This window comes from Theropithecus gelada, chromosome 3 (assembly GCF_003255815.1).
Source record: "Theropithecus gelada isolate Dixy chromosome 3, Tgel_1.0, whole genome shotgun sequence".
NCBI classification, from domain to species: domain Eukaryota; kingdom Metazoa; phylum Chordata; class Mammalia; order Primates; family Cercopithecidae; genus Theropithecus; species Theropithecus gelada.
The window spans coordinates 36,453,998-36,474,838 of NC_037670.1; the positions used below are offsets into that span (position 1 = coordinate 36,453,998).

The 20,841-nt window shown below is 36.6% G+C and overlaps 1 protein-coding gene and 1 pseudogene across 4 annotated transcripts in view; one reads left to right on the forward strand and one right to left on the reverse strand.

The window, feature by feature from the left end:
* Positions 1-20,841, forward strand: part of CYYR1 (cysteine and tyrosine rich 1) — a 105,399-nt gene that overhangs the window by 66,161 nt on the left and 18,397 nt on the right. The gene's annotated exons all lie outside the window — the stretch shown is intronic.
* Positions 1,591-1,999, reverse strand: LOC112621472 (annotated as a pseudogene). The gene has a single exon (XR_003118732.1). The product of XR_003118732.1 is annotated as a 60S ribosomal protein L34 pseudogene (transcript).

Here is a 20,841-nt window from a genome sequence, read left to right on the forward strand (position 1 = left end):
TATGTAACAAACCTGCACGTTATGCACATGTACCCTAGAACTTAAAGTATAATAATAAAAATAAATAAATAAATAAAAATTAAAAATAAATAAATAAATAAATAAAAAAGAAAGAATGAATAAGACCTACTATTTGATAGCACAATATGGTGACTACAGTCAATAATAACTTAATCATACATTTAAAAATAACTTAAAGAATGTACTTGCATTATTTGTAACTGAAAGGATAAATGCTTGAGGGGATGGATACTTCATTCTTCATGATGCACTTATTTCACATTGCATGCCTATATCAAAACACCTCATGTACTCCATGAATATATACAGCTACTATGTACCCACAAAAAATCTTTAACTAAATGTTTAAAATAATAATAATTTTGGCCTGGCCGATATGGTGAAACCCCATCTCTACTAAAGATACAAAAAATTAGCCAGGCATGGTGGCACGCGCCTGTAATCCCAGCTACTCAGGAGGCTGAGGCAGGAGAATCTCTTGAACCCGGGAGACAGAGGATGCAGTGAGCCGAGATTGCACCACTGCACTCCAGCCTCGGTGACAGGGTGAGATTCTGTCTCAAAAATAAATAAATAAATAAATGTGACAGGGCAAGACCCTGTCTCAAAAATAAATAAATAAATAAATAACAAAGAGTAAAATAAAATAATAATCATTTGTACTTGGTGTTTGTTACTGGTGACAAATTCTGCCATCATACTGTGAGATACTTGGACCTTGTTAAGATACGCTGGATTCTTGAACCCTCTCCAGAATGCTTCAAGTTGATATGGAATTCTTTTGGCTGCATCATGTCTCCTTTCATCCACTTTTCCAGTATCCTTATGCCATTCATTGAATTTCTGCTTCAAAATTCCTTTGGGCTACAGAGAACAATAATATACAATAGAGTTCAAAATATAAATAAAGCCTTTTTGAATAGTTTTTAAAATCAGAATAAATAATTAATAGGAGGACCTGACAGTGTCTTCCATGAAGAAAATGCGGATTTTGTTTTTTGTCCCATCTCTCTTTTGTATGGATTTGTACAATTCAAATTTTTCAAAGGTATTTTTCCCCTTTGCATCCTATACTTGAGCTATTATGATTATCTGAATACATAATATCCAGGTAAGTGTTTTATTGTGACTTAAAAATATTACTTGCTGAGGAGCAAATTGATGATTTCTGTCAGCTCTTCATTAGATGTCTTAAATCTTTAAGAGGCCACAGCAGTGGATGTTCTTCAAAAGTGGTCTCCAGGCAACAGGGTTTCCAGGCAGATACTCTGTGGACACAAAAGTGAACAGAAATGAGATGGTAAATTTAGAATAGGGAAGAATTTCACATACATACAAATATTATAGTGTCTTGAAGAAAGGATTCCAAAGGAAAATTTTCACTCTACAAGTAATTTATTAAATATGGGATTTGTAGTTATTTATTCAAGATTTGTTTCATAATACTTTAATTTTTACCAAGAAAATACAATACTCAGTATTATCCTCTTTAAATTGAATTTTTATTTAACTTTGATCACATACCTCAAGTTACTATTTTCTCTTTTTTTTTCCAGCAAGTCTTTTCATTTTTATTACTCAAAGGTTTCATTTTTTATTTAGCTTTCTGACTCTGTGCTTGTGCCTTCAACACTTTCACAACGATTTTCTGCTCCTCGATACAGAAAGCACGCTTGATCCTGTCACGAACACATTTAGCACACATGGAACCACCATAGGCCCTGCTGACATGTTTCTTTGTTTTGGACAATCTCATAAGAACTTTAGGTCTTACAGCACAAACCCCTCGAAGTCTGCCTGGGCACACACCACATGCAGATTTTGGTGCTTTCCCAACCTTCTTGGTATAAAGGTCAACAATTCTATTACCAGGGGTTCGGGACAGCCTAGTTTTGTTAGAGGCTGTATTGTAGGAAAGCCTACGTCGGTATGTCAAACGCTGGACCATTCTGAGTGCCTGCAGACAACATCCCCGGAAGAGCACTATTTTCTTTTTTTAAAGAATGAAACAGGTGACTAAAGAAGGCAGGATTTAAATATTTGCAATTATGTCCCCCACTCAGGAACAGGTTCCAAATTATCTCACTAATGTCCTCCATAAATGAAGTCTCTCCAAGTTCTTTTAGTGGTGTTAAAATTATTCTACCAAAATTAGAATTATTGTCATAGAGACTGATTGTTTTGTGGACTACAGCACAGCTCTAAAATTGAGCCTCTTGTGAAAAAGAAATGATAAGATTAAGGTTCCATCTACTTGCATGAGTTCCATCTACTTGCATTTTCCTTGTCCCATCTAGCTCCAAAATCAAGCATAAAACAGAGACTTTTGACTACAGCAAATACACTCAGACCACATCTATAGTGCAGAATGTAAACACTTTGGCAAAAATAAATTAGCTCATGTGAATAATAAAAAGAAAAAAATTCATCACAGAAATATTCATCTATGAGAGCAGACTACCACCTGTTTCACATATGGTATGAAAGATAAGAGATCTTTAAAAAAGTCTCTTCTCCAACATTAGCTCGCTGGCATATTACAACATAGAGACCAACAACAGAAAACAGAAAATATATGTGGAGCTAAACATATTATAGAATGAGACTTATGGACACCTGCTTATATATGCAAAGAATCGGAGTCCTCTGGAAGAAATAGACACTGTAATATCTTGCCCTTGTGTGCGTCAAGACCAAGATAAATTGTAAAAGCCAAAATAATGTATTATTTACTTGCTGGAGAGTTCACAGCCTGAAAGAATTTGTGTACAGGAAGGAAACAATTACCTTAATTTTCTTTAAATTTATTTAACTTCATAAGTGACTTATTCTTCTCTTATTGCTTTGTAAATGTAACTAACCAAAGTAATTATTACTTTTCGTGTCAAATTTGCTATACATTTTTGCCCGCTCCCTGACTGTCCTCCTAAGCAAGCAATATAAATATATCCATTTCATCTCCTTTGCAAGATCAAAAAAAAAAAAAAAAAAAAAAAAAAAAAGTTTTTATTCATTTTATAAAAAAAAAAAAAAAAAAAAAAAAAAAAAAAAAAAAGCAGTTCTCAATTCTATACATAGCAAATAAATTCTGCCCATGCTGCCTTTTGCATTAGGGAGCAGAATATCTTTGGTCTGTTTGGCTTGACTTAATTTCTGAACATCTTTGTCTTTAGTCCTTTGCCTTCCTATATAGACTGTTCTAAATTTCCAAGACATATTGCTTTATTTCATTAGACTTGAGGTGCATAAATCAGTGCTTTATTTTTAAAATTGAGGATGAAATATTTTAGGATGTAAAAATGATTTCGGTACTAATGTTCCTGGAGAGATTTTTTTGTTTTTTTTTTTGTTTGTTTTTTACTGCTTTTATTTTTCTACTCAGATATCATACATATTTCTTTCTACCCTAAGTCATTGAGGCACTAGGGCAAGCAAGCCAAGATCCTTTGGTGTATGTTTTTGTCCACTTTCATTAAGATATACTTATCCTTTGACACTTTTAATAATACTCATCACCTCTGTTTCTCTCATGGTGTGCTCTTCATCGTCAGTACACTTTGCAGGCTGTCTTTAATTCTTACAACGCTTCAGAGAGGTAGATAAGTGGGTATTACTGGTCAGGTTTTCATTCAGTCTAACTGTGGGAATCCTTCCATCAAGATAACGTAAAATGAAATTGGGTCCCATTATCCTCACTGTACAGATGACGAAAATGAGACCAAAAGATTAAGTGGCAAACGAAGGGGGAAAAGAAAGTCCTTGTGAACAGAGTAGAAAAGTCTTTTCAATTCCAGGTTTCAATTCTGAGTCTTTTGTGTTTACCATGTTACAGACCTCTCTTGGCTAGGGAAAACAAATGGAATGTGAATGTGATGCTTTAGAAATTTCTGTATACAACCTTCTGTAAGAATTAGAAGTGATAACATTAACCAAATACACTGCACAACATGATTTGTCTGTCTTAAGTTTAGCACTAGAGAACTAGGGAAGCATCTATTCAGAACAGGCCTTCACCATCTTACTGATTTTATTTTATTTGTTTATTTATTTATTTAGATGAGGTCTCGCTCTGTCACCAGGCTGGAGTGCAGTGGCGTGATCTCGGCTCACTGCAACCTCCAAATCCCTGGTTCAAGTGATTCTCCTGCTTCAGCCTCCCAAGTAGCTAGGATTACAGGCATGTGCCACCACGCCCAGCTAATTTTTGTATTTTTAGCAGAGATGGGGTTTCACCATGTTGGCCAGGATGGTCTCAATCTCCTGACTTCATGATCTGCCCGCCTTGGCCTCCCAAAGTGCTGGGATTACAGACGTAAGCCACTGCGCCCACCCTTACTGATTTTATTTTAAGGAAATATGTCACTCATATGATTTCTTAGATGAAATGTCCATCCTTTTCTTTGAAAATCTAAATGGTACATGGTACAACTATGATGCTTAACAGATACGCAAAACACAACTCTGCCCCACTACTGTTTTACAGGAAACTTTCTACTCTGCTGGCTGAAAGTTTGGCACATCTACGACTTTCCTGCTTACTCTTAGTCCTCAAGTCTTCTATGTCTCAAAACACTCTAATTCAGAAATTTTAAATGTCTAATCTAAGATGTCAGTAAACATCTTAGACTTTATGCAAGGCTTATCCCCATCTTCCAGCTGAGGTCAGCAGTCACTGGGTCACCTGCCCTTGGGGAGAGGGGTGTGGCCAATTGCTGTCTCTTCCCATTCATTTCCCACTCAGAAGTCCTCCCCACCCCCAGTGTAGGCCCACCAATGTGGGAGCTGTGGTTGGGGAGAGAGAAAAAGAGAAAAGAGGAAAGTTCTTTTTCAGCTCCTGATAAGTACTGTCCTAAGTCACTGGGCCTCTCTAATAGCAGCCTCCAGTACTTAGACACAGCTTCTCCCCTGCTGGCCTGGAAGCCTTGCTGGCATCTGCTACAAGTGTCTGCTTTCCCTTCCTCCTTGCACCAATTCCTGGCCTTCCATCATCCGCTCCACAAAGACTCAGACTCTCCTGTTGTAGCCCATTGCCCTTCCAGGGGGTACTTTCAGGACCTAGAAGAGCTCCAAGCTGATCCTCTATCCTATGTGGCCCACATCTGATGCATGGATAGTTTAATTTCTTGCCTGTTATGGACTCAATGTTTGTGCCACCATAAAATTCATATATTGCAGCCCTAATCCCCAAAATGATGGCATTAGGATGATGGGGACTTTAACAGAGAATAAGGTTCAGATGAGGTTAGGAGGGTGGATCCCCCACCATGATGGGATTAGGATCCTTATAAAAAGAGGAAGAACCACCAAAGCTTCTTCTCTGCCATGTGAAGACACGGCAAGATGGTGGCCAGAAAGTAGGTCCTCACCAAGAACCAAATTTGCCAGCACCTTGGTCTTGGACTTCCCAGCCTCCAGAACTATGAGAAACAAATTTCTATTGTTTGAACCACCTAGCCTGTGGTATTTGTCATAGCAGCCCAAGGTAACTAAGACATTGCCCTATTTTGGGTGGGGTATAAACTTCCCCACACAAGCCCTTTCCAGTTCTCTCCCCGCACTACCATAGATCCCTTCTCTGAAAAAAAAAAAAAAAAAAGTGTTCTGTTCATTGTTCCTCCCTTTCCCTTCCCAGTTTTCCTTGCCACTGCTCAAAAATGTAATCCTCCTCCAGCTAGTCTGATCCACTCACTGATCTTCTGGCATTCCATGTGCATTCAGACCCAGCAGTCTTCCACAAACATAACCTCCTGCTTCACTGTCCAACCTCATTTCTAGCTTCTCACTCACAAATATTGTTAGGTCCTGCACTACTGGACTTGTGCAGTGACCCAAATGCACCAGGTTTTCTCCTTTCCTTCTGACTGTGTTTTGCTTTTGCCTTGCTGTATTAGTTACCTGTGGCTGCCATAACAAATTACCAAAAAATTTTAACTTAAAACAACAGAAATTTGTTCTCTTGACATTCTGGGGACCAGAAGTCTGAAAATAATGTGTCAGCAGAGTCATACTTCCTCTGGAATCACTAGAGGAAAAACCTTCCTTACCTCTCCCAGTTTCTGGTGCTGTCAACATTCCTCAGCTCATGCTGAAATCTCTGCCTCTACAGTCACATGGCCTTCTCTTTTTCTATCTGTCACATCTCGCCTGTGTATCTCTTACAAAAATACTCATCATTGTATTTAGTGCTGACCCAGGTAATCCAGTATGAACCCTACACCTCAAGATTCTCAATATAATTACACCTGCAAAGACTCTTTCCAAACATGGTTAACATTTACAGGTTCTGGGAATTAGGACACGGACATATCTTTTTGGGGACCATTCCTTTCCTCACATCAGTTACCATAGCAGCCTCCCAATTGGTGTCCCTGTCTGCATTCTTGACGTTCATTATCTATTTTTCATTCTACGAATATCATTTTGAAACACACCTGATATAGTTTCACTGTGTCCCCACCCAAATCTCATCTTGAATTGTAGTTCCCATAATCCCCATGTGTTGTGGGTGGGACCCAGTGGGAGGTGATTAAATTTGGGGGGCAGTTCTACTCCCATGCTGTTCTCGTGATAATGAGTGAGTTGTCATAAGATCTGAGGGTTTTATAAGGGGATTTTCCCTCTTTGCTCAGCACTTCTGTCTCCTGCCGCCATGTGAAAAAGGACGTGTTTGCTGCCCCTTCCCCATGATTGTAAATTTCCTGAGGCCTCCCCAGTAATGCAGAAGTGTGAGTCAATTAAACCTTTTTGCTTTATAAATTACCCAGTCTTGGGTATGTCGGTATAGCAGCGTGAGAATAGACTAAAACAACAGCTCTACTCTTGCCACTGTTATTCTTATGTTCCAGTTTTCATGTTAGCATGGCTCATAAGACCCTTCATAAGCTAGACTTAATTCTCCAAGCACATTCACACATTCTCCAAGCACATTAGTCAAACACCCTCCTACCGCCAAAGCTGAATACAGAACTTGCTGTCTTCAACTTTTCTCTCTTAAAACAGGCCTGTGCTATTTTGCCTTCCTACTAGTTGTTTCCTCTCCTTGAATACTCTTTCTCTTCTTCCTTGACTAACTGATCTTTCAAATATCATTTTAATTACTTCTTCCTTAACATCTTTACAATTTGGATTTGATCCTATAAGAAAGACAAGGTCATTTTTAAAAAGCAAATCTGCTAGCAAGAATGCTATGAGAAGCCAACAAAGAAAAATGGCTATAGGGCCTTCAAATAAGATGTCATTTTTGTTATCTTTCTTCCTGGGAGAGGCCAAATATGACACCTTCTAGATCACTGTTGAATCCACAGCTCCTAGAAAAATACTGACTAGGTACTTCATCTGTAGTAAGTGAATACATGAAGAGATGTGTTCCTTACTCTTTTGCAAGAACTTAGCAAATGTAAAAGGTAGAAATCTTGGAAAGCTGACACCAAATTTAGCTTCTTGAAATTTCAAACCAAATAAAAACATATGACACAAATGAAATATGTCACCTGAATAAGACACATAGTTCAAACTTTAATTCAATAGAGGGCATAAGATCAATATTTATACATATTGATCTTACAAGTCTGCTGAAGGGAAATGGTCACTTGTCTTTCAATGTAGAAAAGAATGTGCATTCTGTAAGCATTTTGCAACATAATAGAGGGGCTTTGATTCTAAATTGATTAGTCTCCCCAAAATTGTTAGTTTTACATTATTAGGATATCATTGTACGAGGCAGTGTGTATGACTCCTTTTAAGGTGGGTCATATGGATATGAGTTATACTTCACTGAGTCCATGGTACTTTAATAACTTGAATTTCAAATAGTAAAAGAGTAAATTATATTTCTGAGCCCCATGTGGTACTGGAACTTCCCTTAGGGAATAATATAAGAAGCAAACTATCTCCTAGACGCAGAAGGGAAAAATAAAAGTCAAGATTTATGGAATAGGGCTGAAGGCTCTATAGCCATTTTTCTTTGTAGGCATTCTTCTCATAGCACTCTTGCTAGCTGATTTGCTTTTTAAAAATGACCTTGTCTTTCTTGTGGAATCAAATCCAAATTCTTGTTAAAAGGCTTATTTTATGTTCTATGACATGAATGATACAAGATTGATGAAACAATCTTTGAAATCATGGACTGGTGAATTGATTGGCATAATCCAAAACTGTTTCTATAAAACAAGTTATTGATGCTGTTCCCTGGAATTTTTATGATCTGGATTTCCTGCTGAGGGTACATTAGTAGGAAAGGGTCCCTTTTCGAATTAAATCTGACCAAATATGAGGATGTTTTAAGGAACAAAGTTACTAGAAAGTTGACCTTGATTCCAAGTAAAAAAAATTTTAAAACTTTGGCACAAGTGCAACTTAGTGTAGCAAAGTTGTGTGTTGTTTGGTAACCTTTTTAAATTGTTAAAACTAAATAATAAGTTACTGTTCAATAAATATCTTTCATTACCAGCAGATATTTTCAAGTTTGTCATCTTACTAGATGTTAATGTTCCAAAAACAAGGAAAATTTTTTAGTAAAAGTTATAAATGACTGAATGAAATTAATGTATACCTTTCCATTAAGATTCACCCACATCTGGTGGGAAACTGATCTTCCTTGCTGAATGCGGGTTAGATCAGCAATAGGATATTGCATAAATATTCTATAAATATTGGATAAATATCAGTAAATATTCTATTTATCTGGGTCTACACAAATTTGAAAATTTCTAGCTTGCTAGACTATTCTCCCCATTGGGGATGCACTGACCTGTCTATTTTCATATAATCAAACATATCCTTCAATGGCTATATATAAACAGAAAAGACTGTTCAGCATCTTATTTCTATAACATTTTGTTAATGTTTACTAGTTTTGTATATTTACCAGAAAAAAAATGAATCTATGTTAAATATTCATTTTGTACATCCATAATTTCTTCCCATATTTTAAATGCATTTAGTAGACTGAGAAGAAAATAATAGTAATATTCATTAACAGTATTTCTTTTATATAATCTCTGTTGATGGAAATACTTCAACTTAAGTCACTATCTCTTTTGTTCTTGAGACACTGATGCTAAAATATTCTTCTTTTCCAGTTCCACACATCTGAATCTACCTGATATTTCTTTCCCTTGGGCTCTGTCCTAGGCTTCCTAAACAAATTTCTATTGAGACAAAGCTCTTAAGCAGCTTCAGACTCCTTGGTGAAAATATTTGCCTCCAGTTACATCAACTCAGAGATTCCCAATCTAGCTATGTATTAGCACTACTAGGGTACCTTTAAAAATATAACAGTATCTTGATCTCATCTCCAGAGATTCTGATTTAATTGATTTGGCTTAAGGCCGAGACATCAGCATTTTTGTGATTTAACTGAAACCTAACTTGAAGCCAGAGTTGAGGATCACAGCCTTCACTCCAAGACAAAATGGGTTTGGCCCTCCAATTCTTTACCAAATCCGGTGCCCTGCCCTGCCCATTCAGCTAAATAACTGGGGAAGTCTAACAGCCACACCCAAGTCCTTGGAAGTTTCATCTGCCTTCTAATGTGGTATTTCCAGGGATTCACCACAGTAATGCTTCCATTTTGTTTCCTGAATTTAAACCCCTTTGATATCCCATTTTGATAACAAGATTCTGGAATCCACATGCTCTTCTTTTAATCGTGAAGTAGATTATGCTGCTGAAACAAATAAACCCTGAAATCTCCGTGGCTTAGCCCAATACTCTTCATTTCTTGATCACGTCAACAGTTCACCCGTATGGCTCTCCTTCAAGTTAAGACTGTGTGACTCCGCCTTCTTCCATATTGTGGGTTGGCCCTCCCAGAATCCTTTGCTCCCAGTCACACAGACCTGCTCAGGGAGCACAAGGGTTGAAGTGGAAATAGGTCTTTGTGCAGTTGGCGTCTAACTGGATCACACAATGCCCAGTTACACAATGCTCCAATGCAGTTGGAGGTGACAGGAAGTAAACGTGACTTTACTGAAATGACAGGAAGTAAACATCACTTCCTTTAAGTCTGTCAGGAAAAGTTAGTTACGTGGCCCTTCTGAGATGCATGGCAAGCTGGGAAATGGAGCCTCGCGCAGATAACTGGCAAGTCTTAACTGTTGCAAGCTTGCTGCTAGCACTCACTTGATTTAGATGGATCTGTGGACCCAAAGATTATTACCCCTTTAATTCCTGTCGCTGTTAGATCTACCTCTCTCTGTCCAATCTGCATTAATGTGATCAGAAGAATCTCCATCTGAAGTGATAGCCCAGACCGTAATTCTCCTTATTCTGCCTGTCAACATAGGCAATATAAGTTATGTGAATAACTGCAGGTTGCCTAGTTCTCCAAGTCTACACAGCTTATATTGACTAACTTTCTGCTCCTCTGGTAGAAAAACATTCATTTCTCAGGCTGTTCCTCATTTCTTTTGCCTGTCCTGGTACATGAAACAAAATTCAGTTTGTCTGACTTCTGGAACATAGAAAAGAAACAAAGTTGTGGTGTAAGAACCATCACTCCCAAGGCTCAACCCTGGCATAGATTTCCTCTCTGGTAAGTTCCCTGTAACACGTTACTCTTACAAGAGTAAGTAGCACCCTGGCCTATGGGAATTTCAAAGAATACAGTGAAACATTCAAACACATTATAAGAACTGCTTCTAAAAATACATCTGATTTTTAAATCTTTTTTGTTCTCCTTTTAAAATTGACAAATAGTAATTACATATATTTATGGGGCACAATGTGGAGTCCCAGTTCGTGTATACATGCATAACATATTCTGAAACTGTTACCCTTTTAAGGGAAAAAAAAATTCACGTAAGATATCTTCCATACCAACTACAGTGTCCTGGTGTAGCCCTCTCTTTTGCCAAGGTTTTTGAGACAAAGGTATATCTTTCCAAATTAGAAATAAGTAATTAAAATTTAGCTAGATAATATGAATGAGTACATGCAGTTATAATTACTTATATTATTTAATATTACCTTGATGATTATTACATCTCCACAGACTTGAGATTGTTGCTTATCTTGGCAATACATAAGAATTCTTGGAAGAAGATATTCTGTTTCTCCCCTCCTCAGAATTGGAGGTGATGTTGGGGGAGATAAGTCTGTGAATAAATATGGGTTAATTACAGCTAGTCAATATTCATAGAATTTTGTTCTTGTTGGACTGTAATTAATTATCACACCAAAAGTTAACTCACTTCTAATCTTTTTTCAATGTTCTCTAAGCTGAGATTTCCATTTCTGCTTTGCTTTTCTTTCTTGACCTGCAGCAACTGTATTATTAAAGTAGAATTTCTGCTAATTAGCTGTGGTACTAGGGAGCTGGAGGGAACCTTGGGCATTGTCTGATCCAATTAGATTCCAACTGCACAAAGACCTGGATGGAAAGATCAGACTGCAGGAAGCAATCTAAGAATAACTCAAAGATTGTTATTTTTAATTTATGTTTAACAGAAGTTTAAGAACATTAGTTTCAGAGAAGGACAATTAAGAGTCCATTGATAGGACAAGTAAAGCAAACTTCCTATCTGTGCATGCTCATTATGCGAAAAGTTTGTGTAATGCAGTATTAAAGAGTAGACATGCCTTTTACAAACATGTTCATCTTTGGAAAACAAAGGTGGTTAAAGTCAGACCAGTAAGCAACAACAGTAAGCAAAGTTTATCTCCTGCACTCCTTGTGATACCTTTCCAGGCCTGATCCATCCCTTCTTTCCTACAAGGTGTCAGAACCTTCCCTCTCCAGAGGTCACTCCTTTGGGAGCAGTAAGAGATCTAGTAGACCAAATTTACCTTAAAATGTCACACACATTCAGGGTATTATTCCACAACGGAATAAACTTCCTCCAGACTTAAATGACTTTAAGTCTTTTAAATACTTTTAAATACTAGGAGTGTCCAATAGCTTTGGGTGACTTGGGATAGGATAGAGTTATAATAGTCCTTTAAGAGTTTGAACTTGATAACTTTAAGACACAACTAACTTTATCTTCAGTGGTTTTTCCTGAATTCTTTTCTCCCCACCTTCTTTCCTGTCCAACTGCCTTTGCCAAGTTAAGTATTTTACCATCTTTTGTCCAGATATTTAAAACAGTGTTTTAATTAGAATGCCTGGATATAGTCTGGTACCCATCAAATCCACTCTCCATGTTACCCTTAAACTTATCCATGTTTAGACCATTTCATTTGTTTTCCCATGAACTCCAATAAAAAGTACAGGTTCTTTACAGTATCATTAAAGACATTCCTTATCTAGAAGACCCCACCCAAACCTCTGCTTATTCTCCAGCCTTACCTCTCTTTTTTATTCCAGCAACTGTCAACTTTTCATGGTCCCTCAAGCACATCATGATATATTACTTTCCTATGGTATTTCTGTGTTCTTTTGATCTGCACTGTGCTTCTGCTCTAATTTCATCAACCCTTTAGGATTCAGAAAGGGTTAACTCCCTCAGTTAACTCCCAATCACACGCATATACACACAACCTCTCTCTCACACAACCAATCTCTACTCACACACACTCTCACACATGCTAACACATTTGATAGATGCTGTACTGTCTGCTGTCACAGAACCTAGTTTGCACTTCCCCATTTGCATTTAATCCTATGCATTGTAATTACATGCATATGCATGTGTCTTTCCCAGTCTTTGTCTTCCTTAAATTTCCAGCTAGAGATTTTTAAAATTGTTTCATGATGCATAATTTATTATTCTCTTTGACCATGAGATTAATTTTTTTTTTTGAAATATGATCTGCCAGAACAGATGGCCACTAGAACTCCTCATAGCCTCACTCCTGCAAACTTGCCCAGGACTTTGTGGTACCACTTATATGTTTAGATGAAAGATAAATGGAACTGAGATTTGGGGGCATTTGTCTCTGTCATTCATTCTTTATAATTCTAGCTCACATTTGTAGACTCAAACTTGAACCTAGAATTCTAATAATGCCAACCATACAAAGCTGCAGTGTGTATGAATGTCTGTGTCATTGTTTGCCAATTCCCCTGCTTCTGCTACTAAATTGAGCACCTCTATTTCCTTCATGTCTTTCTCAGTGGTTACAAATAACAGATCTAGGGACCGGTATCTAATTAAAGCTAGGCCAATTACAGTATCTCTGGCCTTGGCCACGTGAATTGATATAAAGGTAGGTCCCCAACTCTAGCTAGGCCAATCACGTTCCTTCTCTGGGATTGTATCTACTGGAATAAGATGAGATTGAGATCTAATGGATAGACATAAAACTCAGAAACTATTTGGAGCTGTGTATTAGCAGCATCTATAGTGAAAGAGAATGATATTGATGCTATGATGAAAATAGGTTGCTTGTGAATTTTAATGAGCATGAACCTAGACCCTAAAAGGACGCCAAAGTATGACAGCACCAATCAATCACATCAGGCTGATAAAGGTGAGGTTGTGAGCAAGACATTTGAGAAGGTGTGACTGGGCAGGAACTGTTGGGTCTGGGCAGCCTCAGACTTGTGAGAGTTGTATGCAGATAATAAATGTCAGAACCAGGCAAATCACTGACAGCCCCAGAACAGGAGATCTCCCTGGCAGACAGCGATCAATCACAGGCTTGTCTCAGCAGAGAATGGGAACTTGTGAGGACCCAGGCAAAGGATCACAGTGGCCTGGGTGGGCAGACCAGCTTGTAGTGTGTAGACAAAAAGCAATCAGTAGAGCCACAGGAGAAGACACTGGGTTAGGCACGTGGACTCATTGTCTGGGGTCTACTATGCCATCACAGTTTGTTACCTTCTTCAGCAGTTACTTTGGAAAGGTTTACAATCTCCAGTATTAACCTGAGTTTTATTAGAACCTTATTAAATCTTTAAATATCCAACTGCCCCCAAAAAGTAGATGCTGTTCTGCCAGGTCATTGACTGCATGAGCCTCCATATTTATTTGAAACTCTCCATCTTTGAATCAATGGAAATGAAAGAGTATTAGCTCTGAATTTTCATAATCGCATTCAATCTTTTAAGTCTTATATGCTCTCAGGACTTAAATCTCAACAAATGGCCTTTCAATAGAAATCCTTGTAGTCACTATTAAAAAACTAGTTTGTAACCTTTTTTTTTTTCCACTCAAAGCATGACAAAAAGGTAAAGAAAGAAAAAGAAGAAAGTCCTGTCTAAAGTAATCATCATAAGCAAGTTAAGGTAATTAGCTTAGTGGGAAGTTTTGGCAAAGGTTACTTCAAAAGGGTGAACCATGCCAATGCATTATAAATGAGAGTATTGTATCTAGAAGCAATTGAGGATTTTTCAGGTTTGGAATGAGACGGGCAGGAAAGCCTGTGTGCAGTAGTTGTGTCTATTTGACTCTAGTTTGTAATTGCAGGTTTCATATTTTTCTTTTCAACACATTTTGATAGACTGTATTATGTGGCAGAATGCAATCACCCATAGGGAAGGCATTCTTACACTCTTGCCTTTCACTCACTGCCCCGTTGGATCAGTCATCAGGTCTTAGAGCTTAAATTTCACAGACATTCCAGAAATTATTTTCTCCTCTCTTTCTCTACTTCCCAAGTAGAATTTTTTCATCTTTACATGCCTAGTGCTTAGTAGAGTGTCTGGCACTCCATAGCATTTGTTGAGTGGATAAGAAAATAAGAGCAAGGTAGGCCATTGCAATCTACTCAGCTCTGTGGTGGAAATTAGGACTGCCAAGCTCCAGTTTTAACTGTAGCACAAAACTAGCTGGAAGAACTTTGGCAACTATTTTATTTTAGCTCCTCACATATTTGGTTTTGTTACCATCAAAACATGTGAGTTGTATTCAGTGTCCCTAAAGTACTCTCTGGTTCAAAAACCTGTTACATGTAACCAAGAAAAAGCATTAAGAAAGTATTACTACTCTCTTTAGTGTATTTTATACTTTAAAAAGAAAACCAATTCTCTTTTGCTGAGTATGATCAAATAATTTCATTGTTGTCTTGTCATAGTCTTCTATGCCTGGAGATAGTTGACCTTCAAAATCTCTTTGTTTACTATCTAGTGCATGGCTCTAAAATCCTTAAAGTCGAATATTATGTATCATTCAACTTTGTATCGTAGTATGCAGAATACTGCCAACACATACTGATGCTCAATATATATTTCTTTTTCCTTTTTATTTTTTTGAGACAGAGTCTCGTTCTGTCACCCAGGTTGGAGTGCAGTAAGGCGATCTTGGCTCACTGCAACCTCTGCCTCCCGGGTTCAAGCGATTCTCGTGCCTCATCCTATCAAGTAGATGAGACTACAGGTGTGTGTCACACACTGGCTGATTTTTGTATTTTTTGTGGAGGCAGGGTTTCACTATGTTGGCCAGGCTTGTGTTGAACTCCTGGCTCAAGGGATCAGTGCTCGTCAGCCTCCCAAAGTGCTGGGATTACAGGTGTGAGCCACTGCCCCCAGCCGCTCAATATATATATAATGAGCGAAGTCGTGAATGTTGCTATCCAGTAGTAGTCATTTAGAATTGTAGGCAAAATTATTGAGGGATAAATCAAACATATCAGGTGTTTTGTTTTTCAAAAACGAGTTTGTTTCTCCCTCATGCAAAGGAAACTGGAGTTGGCATAGCATCTCCATGTTGTTATCAGGGATGCAATTATACCTATTTCCGTACTACTGAGTCAGTACTGCTTTTCCAAATATTGCTGTTAAATAAACGGTTAAACGAATCACTTTCATGTACATATCATTAAAATGTTCTAGAAACTTCTGTAACTATGATTTACTGCATTTAGATTTTGACATGTGGTATGCTGTGTTGTGCAGTCTCAAAGCTGTACTGACAACTAACCAAATAATGACATTTGGTATCCACACAGTTAAATATATATCTTATATATATAATATATATTATACGTATACAAACAATATGTGTATGCATGTGTATCAAACCTTATGGAAAACTGAAAAATCGTGTTTGATTTTTTAGTATGACCATTTTTGAATCATATGTATTTGACTCTCATTAAATCTATATTGGCACAAAATCAGGTAGTAATTGGGCACTTGTTCAGAAAACTCGGTCAGTGCAAATAAGTGCAAACCAGGCAGTTCTTAAAGGGTACTTGTTGTTCATCCATCAAAGCATTTACCATTGAACTCTAGGGATAAAGTGTTATTCTGTAGGTCGTGCTACAATCTACAACATATTCAAGGCCACTTTTTAGTCTCATTTTGTATACTACTTTGACATCAAAGTAATGTATAGATTTCTTGAAGATCTCTCACTGAGCCATAAAATTTAATTCTACATAAGATATGAAGAACAATCCCAATTAATGAAATTGAAAGTAGTCTCTTTCTTTCCTGGTTCTGATACGCATTTTTAAAACTTTTCTACAGGATCCCAGTGTACCTGTATGTTCCTTAAAACTGCCAGTTCCACATTAAATACTTGCTTTGGTTTAAACGGTATAGCAATTTTGGCAAAGGAGTATGGCAGTGTACCTGTATGCTCCTTTAAACTGTCATTTCCACATTAAATATTTGTTTTCATTTAAACTGTAGAGCAATTTTGTCAAAGGAGTTGTATTAGGTAAGATTCAGTTGGGTAGCATATCACACAGACACATGTTCTCACTCAAACTAGAATAACAGAGACTTTAATAATTTTTTTAAACTAGTTTGTTTCTCACGCAAAGGAAATGGGAGTTGATATAGCATCTCCCTGTTGTTATTAGAGATACAAACTCCATCAAACTCATACCTCTTCCATCCCTAGGATATGGCTCTTGTCTTCATGGTCTACCTTGGAGACTAGAGCTCAGCCATTACACTCCTATTTCAGAAAGCCGAAAGGAAGGTAAGATAGAAAATGGGAGAAATATCCCATTCCAGCCATCTTTTAAGGAGATTTCCTGAGAATTTACACAAAATATTTTATTACAACGTATTTTCCAAAACTTATCATGTAAAAAAAAAAACAAAAAAAAACAACACTAGCTGTAAGGCTACCTGGAAGATGTAGTATTGGCCAGGCATGGTGGCTACGTCTGCAATCCCAGCACTTTGGGAGGCTGAGGCAGGCAGATTGCTTTCCCTCAGGAGTTGGAGACCAGCTGGCAACATGGCGAAATCCTGTCTCTAGACAAATTACAAAATTAGCTGGCCATGATGACGTGTGCCCATAGTGCCAGCTACTGGGGAGGCTGAGGTGGGAGAATCACTTGAGCCCAGAGGTTGAGACTTCAGTGAGCCACTGCACTCCAGCTTGTGTGACGCGGTTAGACCTTATCTGAGAGAAAGGAAGGAAGGCAGGAAGGGTGGAAGGGAGGGAGGGAAGGAGGGAGGGAAAGATGTAGTCTTTATTTTAGTCAACCTTGAGACTTCTTGTATCAAGGAAAATGTAGAAAATGAATATTGGAGTACACAATTGTCTCTGTCATGGGGCTTGAGTCAATAAATCATGTAAATTTATTCATTCAAAGAGATATTAGTTTCCAGTTTTATTATCATGAGGCTAACAGAAAGAAGTTATGTCTGAAGCCCCAAGAAAGAGGATATGTTGAGTGAAGTTATTAAGAATTTTACAGAATTTTTTTTTTTGCAAGTAATGTAGACTTACTGGAAAAATTACATGGATTGGTGTTCCTACTCTCCTAAGCATTTTACACATGCAGTAGTAACAATATGTAATAACAATTTAACTATTCAAAATTATAGTCTTCTTATTTGATACACATATACATAGATGTACATGTAACCAGATTCACAGAGATAAAAAAAGAAATAGAGATAGTTCTGAGATCTTATGATTAATATAAGTACTGTTAATACTGAAAATTATACTCCATTGAGTTTGCTTTTCTATTATTTTCTGTAATTATTTAAGCAACAGAGAAGAAAATGCATTATTTTTAAGTTAAGCAAGTCAAAGTGTTACTAAAATTGCCAATGATTTTATAATAAAATATTGTATTCAAGGGTATTATAATATTTTAATGAATTGGCCAAAAGAATGAATTACTGAGGAAATAGGATGGTCTGATACACAATTTTGTCAAGATTTATTCTCATGTATGTAGTCGACTTTCAGCCCTATAGTTGGAATAGGATTTTTATCATTGCTTTAATTCATCTCATGTGTATCATCACAAATAAATAAGTCTACTAAATATTCCCTTCTTATAACAAAAGATAAAAATGTTTTAGCTTCACTTAAAATTTATCTTTTTATTTTAATAAGAAATAAACCCATTTTAAGTTTATTCTTTTGAAGTTATGGTTACTTTCTCCAGAAATTTCTGATACATTTACCTTTGACTTATTTCAAAGGTAAAGGCATTTTATTTCAAACTCTTATTTCCCTATGAAAGTTTCTGTTAACAAAAATATTCTAGAATTTTCCCCACTTTTTATATAGGTATCAAATATAGATGTCAAATATCTGCATGGCCTTTTTAATGTTTCTATTTTATTGGGACTGCTGTTACTAAATTATTACATAGAATATTCATAAGCCCTTTGATTTACAGTTTTATAAAATGCATTTGTAAATTGGGTCATATCCAAGAAGAAGAGAAATATTACACTGGTGTACTTTTCATATCTGCTATTTTCTGTAAACATTATTTAATATTAATAGCAAAACCACATCAAGATAACTAGTAAGCTGCTGTATAGCAGTGCTAAGCCTAAAAGTGTTACTGTAACATGGCAACATTATCAGAATCTTGTTTTACTCATGAAAAACTATTTGTGGAATAAAATATATTATCTCTGAGCTTTGTTATAAAAGACAGTTTCATGATTATTTCAGCCACCACAGATATGTTTAATATCTTGATTATAAAATCTCATTTCGCAAAAAAAGAAAAAAAAATTAGCTAAATTAGAACCTAGAAACAGTCCCATACAAGCCAACTGATTTTTGACAATGGTACAAAAGCAATGCAATGGGGGAATGAGGACTGCTTTTAACAAATAGTACTGAAGTAGTTGGCTCTCCACAGGCCAAATAATCTATTAATAATGAACCTCAACCTAAATCTAGTACCTCATACAGAAATTAAACAAAAATAGATCATAGGTTTAAATATCAAATGTAAAACAATCAGTCTTTTAGAAAGAAACGTAGGAGAAAGTCTTCAGGACCTAGGGCTTGGTGAAAAGTTCCTACATATGACCACAAAGCACAATCCACAAAAGAAAAAAATGGTAAATTAGACTTCATTTAAAAACCTTTGCTCTGTGAACGACCCTGTTGAGAGGATGAAAAGATGTGCTCCAGACCAGTAAAAATATTTGCCAACTATGTATTTTATAAAGGACTCAAATAATTCTCGAAAACTCAACAGTAAAATAACCAAGGCATCCAATTAGAATATGGGTAAAAGACTTGGGTAGACATTTCACTGAAGAAGATGAATGGCAAATAAGCTTTCGAAAAGATGTTCAACCTTGCTAGCCATTACAGGAATGCAAATTAAGACCATGACGAACTACCACTACACGTAATGTTTTATCTATTAAAACAGCTAAAAAAAAATGTACGAAACTACATACTGGCAAGGATGCAGAGAGGATCTCTCATACCTTGCTGGTAGGAATGTAAGATAGTACAGTCACTGTGGAAAATAACTTGGCAGTTTCTTTACGACTCAAACATACATTTATTGTACATCCCAGTAATTGCACTTCTGGGCATTTATTGCAGAAAAATGAATACTTATGTCCACACAAAAATCTGTACACGACTGTTTATAGCAACTTTGTCAAACCAAAATGTCCTACAATAAATAATGGTTAAACAAACTGTGTTATAGCCATATCATGGACTACTACTCATCTAGGAATGAACTACTGATACATGGCAGAAACTGGAACGGATTCCAAAGGCATTATGCTGAGGGAAAAAAGACTATCTCCAAAACTCACATGCTGTATGATTCCATTTGTATAATCTTCTTGAAATGACTAAATTACAGAAATGGAGAACAGATTAGTGATGCCTGGGGTTATTGATGGCAGAGAGAAGGCATGTTGGATATGACCGTAAAGCAAAGCAATAGCACAAGGGAAATATTTTGTGATGATGGAATAGTTTTGTACCTTGCTTGCTGTAGTGGTTATATGATTCTGTGCATGTGTTAAAATGACATAGAACTATACATACACTTTACAGTAATGTCAATTTCCTGCTTTTCATGTTGTGCCATTGTTACTTAAGATGTAACCATTTGGGGAGACTGGGTGAAGGGTACATGAGCTCTCTCTGTACTCTTTTTACACTTCCTGTGAAATTATAATTATTTTAAAATAAAAGTTTAAAAGGAGAGGAAAATGTGCAAACCTTGCAAAGCGTTGCTTTAAAAGAAATACATTCTCTGAAATTTTTTCAAGGTTTTAATGATGCCAGATTTTTCAAATTAATAGCTTCTCACTTTCCAACAGTTGACTGAGCCAATTATTTATATGCAGGAAGGTTACTATTTGTTTATTGTTTCTTTTTATTAATTACAAAGTAAATATTGCTGTAAATTTTATACTTGCCATGTCTTAAATAACTAATTTATGATTGCTAATGGGTATCAAAGGATCAAGGGTACCAACATCATGATTTAATCAAAAAAACTAATTTAATACATTAGTTGCAACCTCATTACTGACCTCAAGAGCAGGCACTTTTGCAGGAGCTGCCAACAAGGAAACAAAATGTGACTAATTTTCTACTTTCCTCTATTTAAGAAAAGAATTAATGAATATAAATATGCCCCAATTTGATATCTTAACAGCTTCCATAACGCAGTTTGGAAACTCTGTGCCTGAATAACTGGGCCATTGATTATTTCTGGAACATAAATTAAGTC